The following is a 21,856-nucleotide window of genomic DNA, read 5'->3' on the forward strand; positions in this document are numbered from 1 at the left end:
TCATTTTTTTCGTCACAAATTGCACCATCAAAAGTCAATCAATATTAACTTCAAACTATATTTTTGACATCCTCAAATAATTAAATTTGAGTATTATAGGGTCAAAAAACAAGTATACGTGATCTCGATTTTGGTACTTTTTGTATTAATTTAGGTATAATATTTTTATTTCACGAATTACACCATCAAAAATCACTAAATATTAAATTTAAAATATATTTTTCGACATCCTCAAATATTCAAATTTGAATATTATAATGTCAAAAAAAGACATGTGGTCACGAATTATGTAACGTCTAGGAAATTCGAACTACTAAATATGACTGCATGCAATCTAGGGTTTTACTAAAATATGTGTTTAATTATTTTAATGCATTAAGTGAATGTTTATTTCATGAATATGTGTGTTGGTTCATGATTTATTTAAAGTTTCATGCATTATGGCTTTAAGTTGTATTTCGCGATTGAACGAGAAACAGAGATAATCAGGAAAAAATGTTTTTATTAAATAATTATGTTTAATTATTTAATATATGGTGTAATTAATTGTGATTTTTGAAAATGGGGCTTGGTTAGATATTTTAACTCGCCAAGTCATATTTTAACCGGTACGCAAATTTTAGCGAGTCGAGAACTTTTTGAGGGTTCAGGAAATATTTTCAAGAACGTACCAAAACGAAATATTTTCCGAGAGTGTCATTGGGCTTGGCGGGTTTATTTTATTTCATAATAGGCCAAAAATCCTTTTGATGGATCGGTTCGGGCACCTTTGAGGGTGCTTCAAACACAATATTCTCAATGAGCTGCAATAGCTCATGTTCTAAGAATGTATACACCGATAAATTAGATCGATTTTGGTTTCAAACCAAGCGAAAAATATTCGAAATAATCATTCGTTAAGAAAAACTGATAGATTTTAAAACTCTAATTACTTGTGTAAACTGATCGACTGAAATATGGAAAATCAATTCTGGATTCTATCAATTCAGCTATGGACTTAACTGAGTTGATCAAATCAGTTTAAAACACAAATAAACAGTTAATACTCAAGATATGTTTATGGATGTTCGGAGACTTTTAACTGCTCCTACGTCACCTCTTCTACCACCATGGGTAGGATCCACTAGAAGACTTTGGTTTATACAACACCTTGTACAAACCCATCCAGATTAGGACTTACACACTGTCTAACTGAACTCCTAGTCTAGGTTGAAGGCATCACCTTCCAGCCAACACTTGTTTAAAAAGTCTGTGTGTCAAAAACTACATACACAAGTTTTACGTCTTTGTGCAAGACTGTATTTGAGTGGTGGGGTGTGTGTGTGAGAGAGAGAGAACTGATCTCTGAAACCAACCCGAAAGATGTTCTCACACACTGAGGGAATTAAGATTCTACATTAAGCTGATATAACTTGAAGTGTCCCTCGACTGGGCTTATTGCTTCTTTGTAAGCTGATACGCAATAAGCGTGCTCTTTCTTTTCTTTCTTGTTTTTCCACACCTATTGTTGTTGATGGTCTTGATCTGTATTTATAGCAGCAATGCGACCGTACATCAAGACTCATCACATGTGATCGTTGCAGTTTGAATGCGTTCCTTGAAATTTGTGTCTCGACTTTTCCGACAACCATTCTGAAATATTTTTTCTTTAAGCTTTGCTGCAACGTCCATTATTGTACTATTGATAGTACAGTTGCTTTTCCTTAATGCGTGCAGCTGGTTTTAACAACGATTTTAGTTAAAACCGTTGTCATAGATCATTTTTTAAACAAAAGACAACGGTTTTTATAAAACCGTTGTCTTTTGGGGGTCAAAGACAACGGTTTTTAGGGTCAATGGCAACGGTTCTGTAAAACCGTTGTCTTTGAACGTTTATGACAACGGTTTCATGAACCGTTGTCTATTAGCGTGTTTTTTGGACAATCGACAACAGTTTTAGAAAACCGTTGTCGATTAGCGTGAGTTTAGAAAAAACACAACGGTACTTAGCGATGGTTTCCTACAACCGTCGCTATAAATCGTTTTATTCCAACCGTCGCTAACGTTAGCAACAGAATCAAGTAAAACCGTCGCTAATTTGAAATTCGCGACGGTCTACTATTAGCGTTAGCAACAGAATCAAGTAAAATCGTTGCTAATTTCAAATTAGTGACGATTAAGCTATAACCGTCGCTAATATTAGCGACGGTTGTAGCAACACCGTCGCTAATTTCAAAAATTCATTCCCGCCTAAAATTCCCTCCATTTTTTTCCACCACTCTCTATAAATACCTACAAATTCGCTCCATTTTCTTCCACTTCACTTCACAACACTTAAAATTTTTCTCACTTACACGATTTTACAACTTCACAACACTTAAAATTTTTATCTCTTACACGATTTTACCACTTCACATCTCTTACACGATTTTACCACTTCAAAACAATTAAAATTTTATCTCTTACACGATTTTATCACTTCACGACACAACACAGATTTATTAAATTAATATTTTTTTTTACCTAAAATATTAGCGACGGAATTCATGTATGAACCGTCGCTAAGTAACGACGGTTTTGCACATGAATGCCGTCGCTACATTTAGCGACGGTGTAATAAACCGTCGCTAATTAGCGACGGTTTATATATGCATTCCGTTGCAAATATCAACCGTCGCCAATTGTCGTATTGCGACGGTTTTCAAAACCGTCGCCAATTGTAGCTACGACAACGGTGAAAAACCGTTGTCTTTGAGCTAACCATTTAACAACAGTGGCTTTAACAACAGTTTTAAACGATGAAAAACCGTTGTCTTTGAGCGAACCATTTTTCTTGTAGTGTAGTCAGTTTAACTGGTCTTCAGTTGATCTGGTGAAATCAGTTGACTCGTCAGTTGAACTGATTTCACTCTTTCAGTTAAACTGGTCAGCTGGGCTTTCATCAGTTGGGCTCTTCATCAGCTGGCAGGGCTTCTGAAGGTCTTCTACTGAACCACCTATCAGCTGGACAATCAGTTGAACTAGTTTACGATATATTAATTGAACTGATTCAGTTTCGCGCAATCAGTTGGCTTTTCAGTTTACGTCTTTGATAGTTTCAGTTTAGGCCTTAGTAACTGATCAGTTCGAGGTTTGATCAGTTTCAGCTTCATACGCACTTAGGTAAATCATTAGTAACAAAATAATAAGTTTTTTTAACATCCAAATCAATATTGCGAACATGAAATGTTCCACACCTTTTAAACTTAATTATTTTAATTAGGACCCATTATACACTGATCTTTTTATTTAAAAACTATCGGCTAAACCTTAAACCTAATACCATCACACGGCTGCCCCCTTCTCTTACACCAGCAGTAGTCTCTCTTCAAAAATATAGCAGATCTCAAACTTTTTCAAGGTTTTCAAGAAAACTCCTTCCCCGTCCCTCCGGTGCTCATCCTATGCGTAGATATCCAAGTTTTCGAGCGTTTAAACGCAAAGACACGTCATAAATCCTTAGTTTTCTCATCATTCATGCTAATATACGCTGATAAGTGTGTGTTTGCATGAGGAGCGTTTAAATTCTTTTTGTTGTATCGTTTATAAATTGTTTGTGATGAAATATGCATGTTCTTAGTTGTAACTCACGGTTTTCATGGCTTTTATGTAAGTGGCTGCCATGGCTGTGTGTTTATAGGCTGTACATTTTTGGAGTCATGGTTTCAAGGGGCTGGAGTTGCGAGGTAGTCAAGTATTGTGAAGGCCGAGCGCTAGTTACCCTTGGTGGATGGTTCAGGTGTGGCTAGATCGAAAGATTTGAGCGAGCCGACGGTGCAAGGGCTGTTCCAAGCCTCGAACCAGAACCTGGTGGGTTTGAGCCACCTAGGATGGCTCAAACCCTGTTGTTCTTGGTCTTGGGGCCGGTCTAGAGATTTGTGTTGAGGGGAGTCTCGGTTAGGGCTTTTTCGGTTGGCTCATGGGTGGTTGCACTTAGCAGCGTGCATGGGGCTGAGGGCTAGGATTATTTCTGTCCAGGAGGGTCCAGAGGTGGGTTAGGAAGGGTTGGCTTGGGTCTGATCCTCGTCGGCTTGGGCTAGAGCAGAGAAATCGAGGCTACCCTAGGGTTTCGTGGTAGGTGCGTAGAAAAATTCCAGCAACTTCCAGGCATTGTTTGTAGGTCCTAAGGGGTCTGGAACAAGTGGTTTAGGGGCTGTTCATGTAGGTCGAGTCATGGTTTAATTTGGGAGAAGTTTGATTAAGTTTCAGGTTGATTCGGGTTAAAACCGGGATCCCGGTCCAAGTTTTAAAACGAATCATATAAGTTATGGAGCGGGCTCGAGGTTATGTATAGGAAATGTTTATAAAAAAATTTTGAGGTTTTAAGAAGTTTGGTTGACTTCGGCTCGAAATTTAGAGGTCCAGGGATAAAATGATCAATTAAGGTTTCCAGGAGAAAAACAGTCATTTTTCACCTGGGTCGAGTTATCAGTCCTGGCGGCGCTCTGATCACTAAATTGCATGTTTTAAATGTTTATGCTACCACGAACATGAATTTTTATGGAAATATGAAAAATACATTGCATGCTTGATTTTAAGGAAATTTACGTATATGCATGATTTTTATAAGTGATGAATATGATGATATGTTTGGAAGGATGAGATTTGGTTGTGAATAATACGAACACAAATACGAATACGATAACATGTAAGATCAAGGCTCATGGATGGGTAATAATGTCGATGATGTCCCCGCCGCCAGGATACCACGGTTATACATAGATCGATCTATCGAATAGAGCTGATACGAAAGTCACAACTAATGAACGAAATTCAAATAAAGAAAATGAACACGTATATGATGATATGTTGAGACATGTTTTGACATGTTATTCTTTGTTATGATACGTTTACGTTCATGTTTTTAAGATCATGAAATATACGAAGAGTACAGTATTTTTCAATATTGCATGTTATGTATATGTACTTGTTATAACGTTTATGGTGTGTTGAGTCTTTAGACTCGGTAAGTGTGAATGATGCATAGCCTATTGATGAGGAAACTGGAAGCACCGAAAACTGAGTACGCGGGGCTGCATGTGCGCATGCTAACCCGAGGACAATATTTTCTGCACATTACATTTATGAGTTAGAAGTGATATTGGACATTTTCATATTCTTTCTTTTATATTTTGATAGTTGTCAGAATTTTCGCATGTTTCATTTGTGAATTATTTTAAACGACTGTTTAGGATTTGACAGTTATCTCATTTTTTTAACTGCAGTGTTTTTCCTGTTAGTTGAATACTTTTATTTTAAAATGTGTAATTTTCAGTTGTTTTTGCATGCAAGCATAAAATGTAATTTTTGAAAATTAGCTTGCAAAAAAAAATTGTAGATGTATTTAACGTTTCAAATTAGGTACTTTTTATATCAATTTAGATATCGTATTTTTACTTCACGAAATGTACCATCAAAATCCGCTCAATATTAACTTCAAACTATGTTTTGTAATCTCCAAATAAACAAATTTGAATATTGTAGGGTAAAAAACAAGTATATTTCATCTCAAATTAGGCACTTTTGTAAAAATTTAGGTATCGTATTTTACTTCACAGATTGCGCCAAAAAAACCACTCAATATTAACTTTTAAACTATATTTATGACATCCCCAAATAATCGAATTTGAGCATTGTAGGGTCAAAAACATATAAATGTGGTATCGAATTAAGTACATTTTGTATCAATTTAGGTATCGTATTTTCACTTCACAAATTGCACTATCAAAAGCACTTAATTTTAACTTCAAATTATATTTTTACATCCTCAAATAATCTAATTTGAGTATTGTATGGTCAAAACCAAGTATATGTGGTAAAAAAAACAATATATTTGTTGGAGAAGAATAACAAGTGTATGGTCAAAAACAGGTATAGTTGTTGGGGAAGATTTTTATTTAATAAATATAATTAATAATAAAAAGATAAAAAAAAGTAAATTAATTTATGTAGGGAGTTAAAAATATATTTGACTTGTAGTCAGATAGGAAATAAAAAAAATTATTTTGTAGGTACTGAATTTAAGATAAAACATGTACAGATGAATTTTAGTTGAATTTACCGTTATTTTAAAATATTCACTTATATTTATCTATTTTCATTTTTCGGTATATGAATTGCCATGTTGTCCCGCAAGTCCACTGTATTTTATTCTTAACCAAAACAAACTTATCGGCTGTAGTCATTCCAACTAGTTGCCAGACTATAAAATCATACTGGCGTCGGACAAGATAGCATACATGTCCTCGATCAGCCATGCCGAGCTGCCCAAGCTCGATAAATGGAAGGTCTATGATGTTCAAGTCGAGAGTTATATGATGGCTTAAATGTCAAATGAATTGCAGAACAACTACAACTGAAAGAGCTTTATGCTAGCCAAACTTGTTTGGTGACTAACAACGAGATCTCAAAGACGAGAGAGAACATAGACAGAAACCTTGTGACGGAAGGAATTGGGTGTAGCTGGGTGAAAAGGACATCGAAATCCCGAGCTACGGCCTCATAGAATTATGGGAGGGGGGAAGTGAGCTCGGTCCTCAGAAGTAGGAACAAGGATAGGATAACCTGAGGGGATATCTCCTAGCTCTCAGAGATCTGCCTCATCCCTAGGTTTATCTTAGATACTTGGGTATTGTTCCGAAGGGTTGTATCATGACGAGGAGGTGGGGGATGAGCTTTGGATTTTCCCTTGCGGTGGGTCGAGGAAGGACCGAGAGCGTTGATCCGAGGAATGTTTTTTGCTCTATTAAACATCATATCAAGTACAGGTCATTGGAACAAAACTCTTATGTCTAAGTCATCATTGTTTTTTTCTCTCTATAAATACCCAGATTTTCACATTTGATACATTCATTCACTTCATTTTGCAACTTTTGTGCACTTGTACTTGAGCTTTCTCTTTTTCGTTAGCTCAATGGTAATTTGAATATTAGAATGATCATGCCGAAAAAATTTTATGACTTATCATTCACGAACTTATTGTTTGAGTGCCTGTAGAAACCCAATTGTCAGAGCTCGGTCATCGCTTGTCCATCTCATGTATAACCCGGGGAGAGAAAGCTCCAGCTCGAGAATCGGACGTCAAATCTGCCCCGTCCCGCCTTTTATAGAACTTCACCAATCCCAAAGTAATTAAAGCCATCCACGCTTTTAGCAATTGTTTCCCACCAATCTATTCCAATTTTCAAAAGAATGCCTATTATAGCGACCACTTTAACACAGGGGCAGATTTACAACAGGGCCCACGAGGACCCCGGTCCCCCAAATTTTTTAAATATTTTTAATTGATATTAATTTTTGAAAAATTATATATATATATATATATATATATATATATATAAATGGCCGACCACGATAAGTTAAAGAGCATGTGTCTCCATGGTAAGGCAAGAGTTTCTGTACGTGTAAACCCAGGTTCAAATCTTAGGTTTTTTTTCTTTTTTTAAATAATTGATTTACTGGTCATTCTCAACTATGCATATCGTCAAAACTAGGCTTCAGAGCAAAATGAATGATGATTTTCTCTCGATGTATTGATGATATTTATTGAAAGAAAAATTGCTTAGAATATTTGTATAGATGTTATTATTGAAGAGTTTGAAAATTTTAAGCAACGTCGGATTCTTTTTAGTTAGAAATTTTTTCTTAAAACGTACTGTTTATATTTAGTTGAATATAACCAATATAATTTTTTATCTTTCTTCTTTCAATATTTTGTCCATATTTTATAAGCAGCTTCCCAAAAAGTCGAAATTCTAGATCCGCCCCTGCTTTTAACACATGCAAAAATTAGATGAGAAGATTAATTATAAAATGTTTGAATTCCAAGCTAAGCTGGCCATAGCTTCTTAGTCAGAGAACACACGTACCAATACCATGTCCCTCAACATCACTGTAGGTAGGTAAACACCAATATTCCTTTGAACCGACGACCTAACACTTGAAGGGCGCGTCGGAATAATTTTGAAGTTCGGTATATCAGAATTCAAGTGATGCAATACTTTTGATTATTTTATTTATCTGGATCTTTACATTTGCATATTACATAAGCATACTTATAAATCAAATCTAACATATATGGGTTGTTAACTCTACTTTTTGATTAGTTATTCAAACTTCCTAATTGACTTTTCAAGTCCTGGTAAATAATTTAGAAAACAAGTCCAATTTTTCCTTTTGTACAAACATGTGATACCTTACTCAAGAAGATATACGAGTGTAAACTTAGAATTTCAATGATTATAGATTTTGTATCCTTAAAGGTTGATTATACCAGAATAAGGAGAATTAATATCTTTAGAGAAAATTGTTTTTTTTTTCTTTATGTTGTTTGATCTTTTATATTGTCACATTTCAGTTTATTCTACTAACTTTGTTTTTCTTTTTTTTTTTTTGACAATTTAAATTATTTTCTAATGTTGCACTCATGTGTCAATGATATGATGCAAACATATGCAAGACCACATCAATACTCTCAATGAAATGAATTAAAATTACCCAAAATCGAAAGATTCAGGATTAAGACTGAAATTTGATATCATAAATGACAAAAATTGCAAAGAAACAAACACAAAGTACCAAAAATACAATTATATCATATAATCAAAGATAGCTTAGTTTTTAGCGTGCCTGACATTTACTAATTTCATTACCCACTCAATTTCCATATACATACACGAGAACAAAAACTTACGATGGTGTAAAGTCGAAGCACTATAGTCTATATATCAGTCTCCAGAACGCATGCATCTAGACCAAGAAAGTGATTATTTGTGTACTCTACTCACACATTCACGACCAAAGTGGAACTGCAATTTTTCAAGAAACGAAACCACACAACACTCAAGTTAAATACCCGATGATGAAAAAGAGAGAATCTACTGAAAATGAAGAATAAATTATGATATATTAGTTAGGCCAAGAAAACCACCGAAACATATAGAAATTGGTAGCCACCAACATTGTTAATCTTGCATAATGATAGTAAGTCCTCACACAACATGAAGAAAAGGGAAACATTGAAACAAACACAGAGTTTGCAAATGGAGTTTACAGCCGACGACAACTTCATATCGCAGTCAATACTAAAATTGCAAAACGAAAGATCTCCTTTACATTATGGAGAGAATCGTTTTCAACTCTAATAAGCAAAACCATTTTTCCCTTAACCCTTGAACATCCATAGTAAAATTACCCCATCTAAGACTTCTACATTAGTAAGGTTTCTGATTACAACATAAATGGAGAAAGAAATTTCACCAATTTACCAAGAAAACAAGCATTCTTATGAAGACAAAATATAAACCTATGATACATAATTAATCAACAGCTCAGATTACGCCTGAGATCGAAATTACCTATAACTTCAGGACAAGAACCTAACAATGGAAACTTCGATACAGCCTTTGTTAGCACAAACAAACCTCGATCATCTACCATACAGTGAGATCACCACCAAATAATCAACTCATCTGCTCGTCTCATTTGCGACGCATATGTACAAACAGCTGTCATGTCTGTTTAAACTGATATCAGGCACGCATTAGGTCAATACCTGGATTTTTAACTTCTGCTCGTGAAACCTGTGGCCAAATGCTTGTCAGGCTTTAGGAGTAAGATTTTGAGCAGAAGCATCGTTGTCTGGTGCTAATGACTTCTCTGTAGATTGGTTGGTCGGAAGATTTTCATCCATCGTTTTAGACCCGGCTTTCGTTTTTCCTTTTGAACCACCGTACACAAAACTACATGCAACCACCTACAGAATCGATTTTACAAAAAAGGATACTTCAGTAAGCTTTTGAAACAAAAAGAGTACCATAAATATTTGTAGGCTGTTTAATCTCTTACATGTTTGTCAACTCTCACAAAATAAACAGCATAAATACTCCCAAAGATATAGCATTACTACAAAACATCATTCCAGGAACAACCCTAAAGAATATAAAATATATCATAGCATTCAACAGGAAAAGATTTTAAAGAAAGGAGCTTGGGGGAACATTTTATAGATGCTATAGATAAAATGTAAAATCCAACATGTTTGTGCCAAAATGAAATCTAGTCAAGATGTGATAATGAATGCTAATTATAACAAGTTTGAAACAAATAACAGATCTCAACCAAAAAAAGTTTAATAAATCTTTCACTAGACATGATTTAAACAAAACCCATAGTAAAGTTTTTGGGGTGAGAGATTCTAGTTTTCGCAAAATTCAAGTATGACCATACTTGATGCATTCAGGAAAAAGTCTTTGATTGGTTGTAATTATGATGGTTATTTCCTTTCAGGATTTTGTAGTTATCAACAAGTGATGAGATGCCTGCATTGACTAAAAGAGGTATAGTCAGACTTACTAACAAGTGCTTGAAGTAATTTTAAAAATAAAGATGATGTGGTGTAGTTGAAAGCACTTTTAGCTAAGAAAAAGGAGTGAATTAGTTAACGGTTGATATGACATCGTGAGGCCTGCTTACATCATTTCTGATGCAGATGTTATTAAAATATATGGTAAGTTAAAGGACTTGAAGCAAAAATATTCGGCCTGCTTACATCATTTTGATGCAGATGTTCTAAAAATATATGGTGAGTTACAGGACTTGAAGTAAAAATTCAGATCCACACTTGTTTCAATAATTTACATTCTATCATGGTTGTGATCAGGAGTGCAAGTGAGTCAAGTGACTGGCTCAACTTGGCTCGTGTGAACCCGTAGCTGTAATAGATTTGAATACTCCCAAATAATTTAAAATACTTAACTTCAGCCCCTTCCCGAAATACATATCCGTCATTACAAAAACAAGTTCTGTATTTTCCAAATCCGTCAACGAACATTGTGCACTTTTTGGTGCCAGTGTGCTTAAATTAAGAAGTACATTGAAATGGTTCGAGAAGGCTTTTTGAGACACCTTCAGGATCACGTGTGCTCACCATCTTCCTATGTCTGGCACAATGTATTTCATTTGGAGTGCATGTAACAAGAAATTATTCGAAGAGTTGATACTAGTTTGAATAGTTTATCTGTTAAGGTTAAGTTACATGTATTCCGTTGTTTATAACGTCATTTACTGGATGTTAATTGCGTTGAAGATATAGTTGTCCAGACTTGTATTCACCTGAGTACGCCAAGCATATTGTGCGTTGAATCCTTTGATCTATAAAATTAACTTCATGGATTAAAAGGAAAAAAAAAGTGTTTTAAGAAACTCAGGGTTAAATATTCAGCAGCAAAGTGGCCAAATTGGAAATCAAGTCCCTGAAATAAAAGGCTAATCCAAGTAAAAGTGTTCAACTGTACCAGACTCGCTGCAATGAGCCTACCGCCTATTGCACCTCCAATCACATGCCCATCAGGACTACAGACTGAAATACTTATACCACCGGTCCTATTTCGAGGACTGCCAATTTCAGCAACCAAATATGAACCGGACAAGTATAATATCTCGAACAGACCCTAAATACAGTAAAATACATCCATTTTAATTCCCTTCAAAATATGAAATAAAATATCCAGTGGCTTACCGAAAATACTTGCATAAATCCATACAAAATGCTCAGGAAGATGTTGATAAGATTGAGAAAATTCATGCACAAATTTATCTTGAAACTGATTTGTTGTAACATATTAAACTGCAACTACTAAAATTTTGATTTCACAACTGTGTATGATTTATTTTGTCTTTTATGAGACATGAAAAGACGTTAAGAAGCAATTAAATGATGCCAACACCAGCTTTATTTGAGCGAGTAATTCGTATTTAGGAAAGGTTGTTTCTGCTTCAATTACGACATGGATATGTATCCGTCAAGGTAGAAATGCCAAATAAAATATCTTATAACTATTTAGCATGTTTCTGAACAAATCGATTTAATGTCATCATCAGTTGCACACTGGTAATGATATTATAGACTGCATCCAGTCAAAGTCATTCCATTGATCCAAAATAACAAAATTAAATAGCTAAAAAATGTTACATATTGGTAAATTTCATATTGAACAACAATAGGTTTGGTTAGATGAATAGAAGTGGAAAAACTAGCTGGCACCAATAAATTTGAAGCTCTACCACATTGCATGATAATCAAGTCTGTGTTTACTTCAAGACGAATCAGAGTTAGGCTTCAGCGCATCCAAATTTAAATATATAAAATGATAAGATGAGTGCCTAAACCTCATATGTGACAGTGTCACCAGAAGCTGTAGGTTGGCGTAACGTAGCTAGAGAAACTGATCCATTTGCTGACACGATGCATAAAGCTCTAGGCCTTTGTTGTGCAAATGCCAATATTTTTGCCACAATATCCTGCAGAGAACAGCAATGACTACATAGCTTTCCACTATAAATGACAGATGATCCAACTATTTGTCATTACAAATAAACATTTGCATAAACATAAAAACTTTCCAGATTCAGAAATTTGGGACGTACAAGGTCTAATAGCAACAAAGCAGAGAATTCAGGGAATCATACAGGAGGAAGAACGTCAAAGAGAACATCAAAATCATGCCAGTTTATTTAGCATTATATCTTTTTTTAAAGACATTTAAATCTGATTTTATTTTTGTGGTCGTAAATCCTCAGAATCATACAGTACCTCTCCAATTTCAATACTCAACATGTGTGGTGTAAAAGCTAGTCCAGCTGAGCTGTTCATCCAGTCACCTGGTCAAAAATGTTCAAGATTTTGGTCAACATAGTGTTCTAACAAACACAAAACAAAATACAGAGATAAAAAAGAAAATCTAAATTTACAGTGTTACTGCCGGACAAATGATAGATTCGCATCGAACTCAAGACCTTCAAGAGAGCAGCAATTCCAATATTTTTTTCCCTCTTCCTTTATGACTATGCTATATTTTGTTTACACGTCCATAAACAATAACTTTATATTATGCTGTGTTAGAGGTGAGAGAATATGGAGGGAGGGATGGAATGTAATTTAAGCACAACAACAAACTGATTATTGTAATCTAAATACTGTAGGGAATGATGGAAATGTAATCAATCCGTAACAAACAGATGACTGCATAAATAGCGTATGCAGAGATCAAGCAATCACGTATATGAAACCAACAGGACTATTGAGAAACCACTTAAGGCTTCCACCGCATCCCCAACCCTCGAACGAGCATAATTTCTTCCAGCATTAACCAGAAAGCAATGAAAACTACAATTTAAAAAATTGCTACAACACTAATAGTAGTTCCATCCAAACAGATCAAATCAAATCAAATCAAATCAACAAACTATGTCGAGTAAATTCCAGATGTAAAGGTACTTGACCACCAGATCAGTATCATACAAACCAAATTTTATTTAATGATTTTTACTTATCATTTTTTGAAAAGTCCACTTGTATCAAGAACCCCGCACATCTAACATCGTTTACATATTATGCATCAACTTATCTAATATATTGTCTCGGTTAAAACAATTCCGATCCATCAATTTACGCAAACATAACAATTAATACAGAATTTAAAATCATATATTCATAATCAACATCGATTAAAACTCACCCAGTGGAGCAAGCTGTTGCTTCCACCCACTCCCGCGTGGCCGTCCTCTCTGTGGTTTTTCCCCAGATAGAGGAGACAACTTTAAAGACATATTAGCTCCATCTGGGCCATATTTCCTAGGCCTACCCCTCTTTTACTTAAATGGATCGCTCCCTTGAGACACACTGGACGCTCTAACCATGTCTATTCCATGAGAAAAATTGGGTGATGAATTTTCAACATTAAAAGCTGAACCACTTACAGCACCACCACTAAAGCTTACATTTGGAACATTGGTATTTGAAAGATTCTTGAAAATAGGTTGGGCGTGTAATACAGGAGTCTTTGCTGTGGATGAACTCCCCATTGGTGTATGAACATTAGAAGTATGCCCTGAATTACCTGACCCACTAATCCCACCTCTACCATGATTGAAATAGTATGGAGCTGACCCAGGTAATGTCATACCTTCTCTAACTTCTATACAATAAGTCGGTAAAAAGAACACTGAAGAATCGGTTTTTTTAGATGATTTCACCTTGAAAACACTACCCTTGCAACTTTTCAGTCTTAACCTGCAATCTGAAACAGACCCACAAAAATTTGAGGGAAAAAACTTAACAAAAAAACCCAGGAAAAGCAGGAAACTGAAAATAGAGAAGGTCGTATTTCGAACGATTTTTCAACATGGGTTTTCCAAGAATCATACGAAAAAAGGAAAAGAAAATGAAAGCTGAAGCTCAAGCTCTAACTCACAGATAACGAAAATTAAAGAAAGACCGAAAGTTTGAATCTTTTGACAAAATGAATCTCAAAGGAACCCCATCATCAAAAGCTCATGCTCAGAAATGCAGAAACCTACTTCTTCATAATCACTCAAACTTGTTTCTCTTGTTGCATCTCGCTTTTCTATGCGCCCAAACACTTCATAAATTTTAAAAAAAATTTATTTATTTTGATAATTAAAATATGTTTGGATGTTCTTAAGTATTATATACTTTCGGTGAAATATTCATTAGGCTCCAACTACGTCAGTATAAGCGAACGGTCATGTTGTAAATCCCACATACGTTCATCAAATCTCCTAATCCGGTCCACGACTGTAATATTTGTTCCTCTTCTAAATTGCACTAGAAATTTAGAAGAATTTTTGCTAAGAGATGGAACACGAAGAAGAAATCGACTCAACACCAAAAAAAAAAGATTTTTGAGAGCAGCGCCAATCATATTGGAAGAGCCGAAAGTTTATAAAAAACTTTTCAAAAGATTTTGGATGCCTTCACGTAAAATAAGGATCAAATCCTTATAATTATGTCTAATCTTTAATTTAATTCATTAATTAGATAATTAAATCAATCAAAGATTCTACAAATATTTTATGCAATCTTCATGAATCACAATTGGGAGAGTGTGGAGCCTAGGTCATTTTTCCTTTTTATTTTCTTAAAAACAATATCCTTGACCTAAATGTCATAATTAACATTAATGGACTTGATTAATTAATTGGGCTAGTCAAACTAGTTTAATTAATTAATCAAAGTCCATTAATAACTTTAATTATTTAATATGTTGGACTTGTACTCCTACAAGCCCATTAAACATACTCTCAATATATTTAATTTAATATTTAATAAACTCAACCTTTGAGCTTAATAAATTAAATACATTATAAATTCAACATTTGAATTTAATATTTAAATTGTAAATTCAACTCCTTGAATTTTATCACCTCCAAAATTTAATATTTAATAAACCCACTTTGAGCTTAATTAATTAAATTATCAAATTTTATAAATTCAACTCCTTGAATTTATTCTCTCCAAATTTCATAAATTCAACTTTTGAATTTACTATATCATAAATTCAACTCCTTGAATTTATTTTCTCAAAATTTAATTATCATAAATTCAACTCCTTGAATTTACTATATCATAATATAAATTCAACTCCTTGAATTTATTCTCTCAATGTTTTCTATAAATTCAACTCTTTGAATTTATTATCTCAACGGGGACAAAATAATCCAGTGCTTGTGTGATCCTCAATGGTTCAGGGATACAGCTAGCCGTGGGTTCACAACTCTTTGTGATTCAGAATAACATTTATTCTTATTCGGGCTTACCCTAGTTAGCCCCATTCTTTTCATCAACACCTTGATCAAGAATGTCAGAACTTATTTCTGATTGCACTCATCGGATCATGGTAAGAGCGTCTAGTAGCATCGCCCCATGATCCCCTAGGTATCACTGATAGTGCCTGCAAGAACCAGTCGATTATGATCAGCGTACAGTACGGTCCCTTCAACTCATATATCCCGATCGAATCTGCAGTCATTGGTTCATCGAGGGTTGCATAATAATTCGATAACTGTGTGACACATATAATAGTGGCATCGCGTGTACTATTGGAGAACTCCTTCTCCAACGTACATCTCATACTCTGGCCAGAGATTCCATGCACTATTATTACATCAGATCACATAGGATATCCACACCCGTAGGTGAGCGGTGAATCCCCGACTACAATGCACTGGCTCCTATATGTGTCGCAATTGTACCCAACCTCGCCACCTGATGACTATCCTAGAGCCAGTAAACGAGTCAAAGCACAGCCCTAGCATATAAAGCCTCAGTGTTGTCTCGGGTCGTAAGGAATAATGGTGTACAATCATAACCACGGACTTATCCTCTCGATGAATGATAACCACTTGAAAAGTTCGAGGAAGGGTTGTTCGGTATAATCATCATATGACTACCCATCTGCATGTTTGGACATCTCCATGTCCTTACCAAGAAACGCAGTACACAACATCACAGATGCTAGTCTCGAGCTCAAGCGACCTTTATCCTTGTTTTAGGCGGCTGAATCGACTAGGAACAAATTTAGAATATGCAGTGTTTACAAATGAGTTTCAACATCGAATTACGATTCATTTGTATTAAAGCATAATCAAGGACTTTATTAATGCTGTTTGCATGGGTATACAGATAAAGTATAACAAGACCATAAAAAGTTAAATTATATTAAAATAAAGATTGTTTATTTCACTTGAGTCAATAAATTTCCTAGCCAACCGTTGGCTTGCAGGGCATCTACTCTAACAATCTCCCACTTGCCCTAGAGCCAACTACCCTTAACTATAATCCCATTGTTTTGCGATGCTTTTCAAACAATTGTCCTGGCAAGGGCTTTGTAAGTGGATCATCAACATTATCTGCAGAGGGGACTCTTTCAACTGATATGTCTCCTCTTCCCACTATCTCCCGTATGATGTGGAACTTACTCAGTACATGTTTGGATCGCTGATGAGACCTTGGTTCCTTTGCTTGCGCAACGGCACCAGTGTTGTCCCAGTACAACGGGACTGGATCAACTCCATTAGAAATAATGCCAAACTCTTGGACAAAATTCCTCATCCAAACTACCTCTTTGGCCGCATCAGATGCAACAATGTATTCAGTTTCAGTAGTGGAATCCGCAACGGTGTCTTGCTTGGAACAGAAGTCGATTTCGAATCATCTACGTCATATTGGAAGCTAGAATCAGTGTAGTCTTCCAATTTCAATTCTCCACCTCATAGACCATGAACAAGTTCTTAGTCCTTCTCAAGTACTTAAGAATATCTTTCACGACATTCCAATACATTGGACCAGGGTTTGCCTGATATCTGCTTGTAACACTCAGAGCGTAAGCAACATCAGGACGTGTCTATATCACACCATACATGACACTACCAATGGCTGACGCATATGGAATACGTGTCATCATCTCTATCTCTTCATCAGTTTTCGGACACAAAGTTTTAGATAGAGTAATACCATGACACATTGGTAAGTATCCTCTCTTGGACTCTTCCATAGAGAATTGCTTCAGAATGGTATCGATATAAGTGGCTTGGGTGAGCCCCAGCATCCTTTTTGATCTATCTCTATATATTTGTATTCCTAATACATAGGACGCTTCACCCATGTCTTTCATGGAGAATTTACTAGCTAACCATACTTTAGTTGATTGCAATAATCCTACATCATTCCCAATGAGCATGATATCATCAATATAAAGTACCAGGAATGTCACTGCACTCCCACTAACTTTCTTGTACACGCATGGTTCCTCAGGATTCTTAGCAAAACCAAACTCTTTGATATTGCTATCAAATCTGAGGTTCCAACTCCTTGATGCCTGCTTGACACCATATATTGATCTCTGAAGTTTGCATACCTTATGCTCACTTCCTACTGATGTGTATCCCTCAGGTTGAGACATATAAATTTCTTCTTTGATGTCTCCATTGAGGAATGCAGTCTTTACATCCATTTTCCATATTTTATAGTCATACCATGCTGCTATGGCTAGTAGTATTCTAATGGACTTAAACATAGAAACTGGTGAAAAAGTTTCCTCATAGCCAACTCCTTGCCTTTGAGTATAATCTTTTGCAACCAATCTTATTTTGAAGGTCACTACCTTCCCATCCGCCCCAAGCTTTCTTTTGTAGATCTATTTGCATCATATGGGAACGATTCCCTCAGATGGATCCACCAATGTCCAGAATTGGTTTGAATACATATGATCCATTTCAGACTGCATGGCTTCAGGCCATTTGGTTGAATTAGTATCAGATATTGCTTCTTTGAAATTCATTGGATCACATCCAACACAAGGCTCATCATTGCCTTGTTCATGAAGAAGCGTATATCTTGTAGGTGGTCTGACAACCCTATCAGACCTTCTAGGAGCGTGTACTTCAACTACTGGTTCTTGGAAAATGGGTTCAACTTCTATAGTTGAGGGAGTATCTTGAATTTCTTCAAATTCTATCATCTTGCCTTTTCTATCTAATAGAAATTCCTTTTCCAAAAAGGTGGCATTTCTTGAAACAAACACTTTTGCTTCATTGGGATGATAGAAATAATATCTAATAGAATTCTTTGGATATCCTACAAAGTAGCATAAAGTGGATCTGCTATCCAATTTGTCTCCCACTGTCTGCTTCACGTAAGCAGAACATCCTCATATTCTCTCGTAAGAATATTTGGGAGTTTTTCCCATCCATATCTCATATGGTGTTTTATCAACTGCTTTAGTATGGACATTATTCAACAACATTGCCGCAGTTTCAAGCGCAAAACCCCAAAATGATGTAGGCAATTCAGCAAATCCCATCATAGATCGAACCATGTCCAACAAGGTTTGATTACTGAAACGTCCTGTCCTTTTTATTGCTTTAAAAGTACTAGAAATTTTTTTTTTTAAACCTCACTTAGCATCGGCCGAACCATAAAATATTTTTGACATCATTTTAAAATTAAACATCCAACTGCTATTTAAAAATCCAAAGGAAAATATTGTAAAGCATAAAATTGTCAAATATTTTACCAAACCTAAAAAGCAATAATTTGAAAAGAATAGCCCATACTAAACCTCTCAAAAATCTCTCAAATGCATAAATAAATAAACTTAAAAACCTTTAACTTAAATCATAAAGCATAATGCGGAAAATGTAGCGCTGGTCCTCGGGTTGTGTGCGCCTTCAGCCCAGTCAAATCACTCATCAAGTCCTCCCTCAATACCACCTGCATCCATCACACCTAGTGAGTCTAAAGACTCAACACACCATAATCTTGATAACGAGTAATACGTAATACAGTCAACATATAACGGTGAAAAATACTTGTACTTAAAATATCGTTTCCATGAAGATGCATAAACATAAACATTTTCGTAAACATTTTCATGACGCATAAAACTTCAACATAAACATTTTCATAACATGCAAACATGAATTTCCTTTTCTTCAACATGACATGACATAAAACCTTAAACATAATCATGAACATTTCCTCCTTTTTTCTTTTTCCTTTGTTGAATTCAGATCGTTAATTGTGACTTTCCTGACATGACATGACATGACGATGGATCCATCTACATAAAACCACAGTACTGGGCGGCGGGGACATCAGCGACACTCTCACCGGTCAACTGAGCCTTGGCCTAACATGATCGAATAGAAATACGATCGTCGGGGCTCACTCTGGGGCCTTCTCCCATAAATGGGCTCCCTCTGGGGCCTTCTCCCCTCACGATATTCTCATTCTTCCTCAAACCTCATAACCTCATATTCGTAATAATGGAAACACGATCGTCGGGCTCCCACTAGGACCATAACCCTCACGACGTCGCCATCATTAACGAATTAGTCACAATCACTTCACTTCCTTCAACATTTATATTCTCACCACTTTATAAAAATTATGCATAACATAACATTTTATTTTTGAAACCAAGCATGCAACATGTCTTTTAAATGTCTTCCTTAAATCATAGAAATCAAATAGACATTTTAAAATCATAATTTAATCATAAGCATTTCATAAACATTTAAAAATAATCATAATATCATAAAAACAGTATTTAGGGCACTACCATGACCTTTACTAATTTCTAGGTGTAAAAAGACCGTTTTACCCCTGGACTCAACATTTTACGATTTCGACTTTTTTCTTGATTTCATGACTCTAACATGTCCCATATAATTATTTAAGCTTACATGAATTTTTCCATAATTTTATTTAGTTTAAATATTAGATTTTTAATTTAATCTTTAAATAAGACATATTAACGCGTTTTAATCCCGAATTAACCCAAACCTTAATATAAAATTCCCAAATTAAAAACTTAGACTTCTAATAATTATTTAAGCTTAAATATAATTTTTCATAATTTTATAAAGCTTAAAACTAGGCTTTTCAATTAACTCGTTAATTAACATTTCGTGCGGCGATTAAATTCTGAATAAATCCAAAACTCGTTATTTTGATCCATAATATTTTTAGTATTTATTCTACCCTTCCAAGTCATGAGACACACCCGTGGACCCATGGATTTAATTTTTAGTTCTTAAATCTCGTTTTTGACCCTTAACCGAACACACCGAGCCATCTCCTAATTTATTCGAGCCGCGCCCGAGCCACCTCGAGCCAAAACCTAGAAAACCCATCTAGGGATCCTCCTGACCAAGACCAGCCCAAAAAACCAGCCCTGGCCCACTCCCAAAACATCCTGGAACTCTACCTAAAATTCTGCACGTGTGTGTTTGTAGTGTTCTTGTTGAAGTGGGTTCCCTAGTTGCCTAGGACTCTTCCAGCCACCTAACCACCGACCCCTCATGAGCCTAACTGACCCTAGACCAGTCCCAGACCCTAGCCACCCCAAGCCCGAGCCCCTGAACCAAGCAGCAAGGTGCTGTACATAGACAGCACCTGCGCATCCCCTTATTTGCGAGAGTCCTACTTGCGTGGGACTCTTTGCAGCAACCACCAACGACCCCTAGCCTCCCTGACCCACTTTGGACCACCCTGAGCCATCACCTGGACCACCCTAGCCTTTGCCTTAACCCGCGCACCAGCCTAGGCGCTTGCACCAGCAGCACGCCACTTTCTTCTTCAAGTGGGTCTCGCGCATCTCCCCTTCTCCCCTACGTGCAGCAGTGCCCAGCCGCCTAGGGCTCCTCCTATCCTCTCAACACAACCCTAGCCAAGCCCCTACCAGCCCTGGCCGAGCCCAGGCTGTGACCCAAGCTAGGCCAAGCATCTATATTCCCTTAAACCGAGCCCCATGATCAAAACGTTTCGATTTCGGTCCCGACTTAATTTTATTATCAGTTGCAGCTTGTTTCTTTGGTGATTGCCGTGAGTCTAGTGAGTGTTTTAGGACCTTAAATCATGCATAAACACTACTGGTTCATACCTAAGACCATGGCAGCCCCTTTACATGATAAAAACATGAGTTTGCATCAAAAATCTTAAGTTTTCCCCCAAGTGCATGTCATATTCCGAAAATACAGAAAAATAAATCATGTTCTTCATGCATACAATATTTAAACATTATTATGATATGATGGATGAGAAAAGGAGATGTATGGCGTGCCTTTGCGTTATATACGCTCGAATATACGTTGACGACGAAGAACGGGAGACGACTTTGGCTTGTTCTTGCTAACTACCTTCGAAAACCCTTCCCAAAATCCTTCAAAGTGATGTGTATGTGTGCTGCCGTGTGTGGTGGGGGCTGGGGAGAGTTTTCAGAATTGCAAAGTGGGTGGCCGATTTTGTGATGCTAGGTGTAGGGTTTTTTAACATATTATATACTACATAATTCAACTAATTAAGGCTTAGGCCTATTAAGCCTTCTAATTAAGCCCATTAGTTTAATTAGGATTTAAATAAAATATAAACAAAGTTTTTGTTTAAATAAATTTGTGAATTTATTAGCCAGGTTGCCAAAAAGCTCGTATTTTTTGTTGAAAATCCAACACCGATAAAAATTACGTCCCGGCGTAT

The 21,856-nt window shown here is 35.9% G+C and overlaps 1 pseudogene; it reads right to left on the reverse strand.

The window, feature by feature from the left end:
• Positions 1-9,018: 9,018 nt before the first annotated feature.
• LOC142518736 (AT-hook motif nuclear-localized protein 5-like) lies at positions 9,019-14,392 on the reverse strand (annotated as a pseudogene).
• Positions 14,393-21,856: the final 7,464 nt, after the last annotated feature.

Source organism: Primulina tabacum, chromosome 11 (genome assembly GCF_025594145.1).
Source record: "Primulina tabacum isolate GXHZ01 chromosome 11, ASM2559414v2, whole genome shotgun sequence".
NCBI classification, from domain to species: domain Eukaryota; kingdom Viridiplantae; phylum Streptophyta; class Magnoliopsida; order Lamiales; family Gesneriaceae; genus Primulina; species Primulina tabacum.